Source organism: Parasteatoda tepidariorum, chromosome 4 (genome assembly GCF_043381705.1).
Source record: "Parasteatoda tepidariorum isolate YZ-2023 chromosome 4, CAS_Ptep_4.0, whole genome shotgun sequence".
NCBI lineage: Eukaryota > Metazoa > Arthropoda > Arachnida > Araneae > Theridiidae > Parasteatoda > Parasteatoda tepidariorum.
The window spans coordinates 49,188,885-49,190,299 of record NC_092207.1 but is presented as its reverse complement, the minus strand read 5'-3'; positions in this window follow the sequence as shown (position 1 = coordinate 49,190,299).

Sequence of the window (1,415 nt, the reverse complement as noted above, 5' to 3'; positions counted from 1 at the left end):
GATCTAATAATAAAATGCTTATGTTATATCCTATTTGAATAATAATTAAAAATACTTGGGCAGTTTTAGCGGCGGGAACGGTGGGTGTATGTTTCCCTCAATTATTAGAAATCTCTAAAAGTTCTCCAATTTCAGAGAAGTGAAGAAAATTTTTGCGAACTATTATCGCGATAAAAACTATTTAAGAATGCTTTTTTTTTCTGTGTGAAATTTAGATAAGTATTGTGACTGGGCATTTTATCCCCCCCCCTCAAAAATCGGACCCCCGCGACGCCTTGAAATATGAACACGGATATAATCATATAAGTTTAGAAAAAAATTAATTGCCGTTTATAGTTTCAAAAGTTTTTTTTTTAAGTTTCATTAAAATGTTGTTTTAATAATACTATTACTATTAAAAATTTTACCATTTTTTATTTTTAAACGTTGCTTTTTATGAAACTTAATTTTATTACAAAGAATTACTCTCGTAAAAGATAAATTTAAATTAAAAAGGAGAAATATAAGAAATCCTTTAATATATTAATAATCCCTTAACATATAAAGGATAAATTTAATTTATATCAAAAGTATACATAATTTTATGATCACATGGCGTTTACTTTAATGAAACTATAAATAATAAAATCAAATGAAATATAATCGAATATAATGTGATCAAGACAAATGTAAAATTTTTGTAAATTATACAATAGAATCGAGTGTAAATGCAATCGAGAGTAATTCAAACGAATAAACCCACCACTTAGTTTTCATTATTTCGAAAATTTTATTATACGACTTAAATGTTCATATCTTTAACACTGCAGAATTTTTAGTTAAAACCAATAATATTTAGAATATTTTTTGACTCTAAATCGAAAGTGCTGTTTGCAATTGACTTGAAAATCATATCGAATAGAATATAATAGACTATCATAGTATCATAAACACAAATAATGTTATCGAATCAGATGTTATATTAATTTTAGTATATAATGTAATAAAATAGAACAAAAAAAAATGCATTCGTGTCGTCTGCTACTGGCTATGATTAAATACGCCTCAACATTTGCGTTTTTGACATTAAATTTTTACATTTTTTTTAAAATCAAAAATGTTTATTTCAAGTGGGACAATCAAATAGTATTATAGTATGCAACGCATAATATTTTCAAAGCATTAGATCCAATAATTAAACTATATATAAATACAAGAAGAAAATATTCGAATAAATAAATGAATGGACGAATAAATTAATGAAAAATTGAAGAAATGGATGAATAAATAAAAAATAAATAATGAAAACTAGATCATTCTTCCATTAGATAATCTCCGAATTTCGAAGAAGCAATTATTTTTTCGTTAGCAATGCTGTTTGTTATCTTTATGTATTTTTTCCTTAATTCATATATTCATACGGAACATTCATTTGT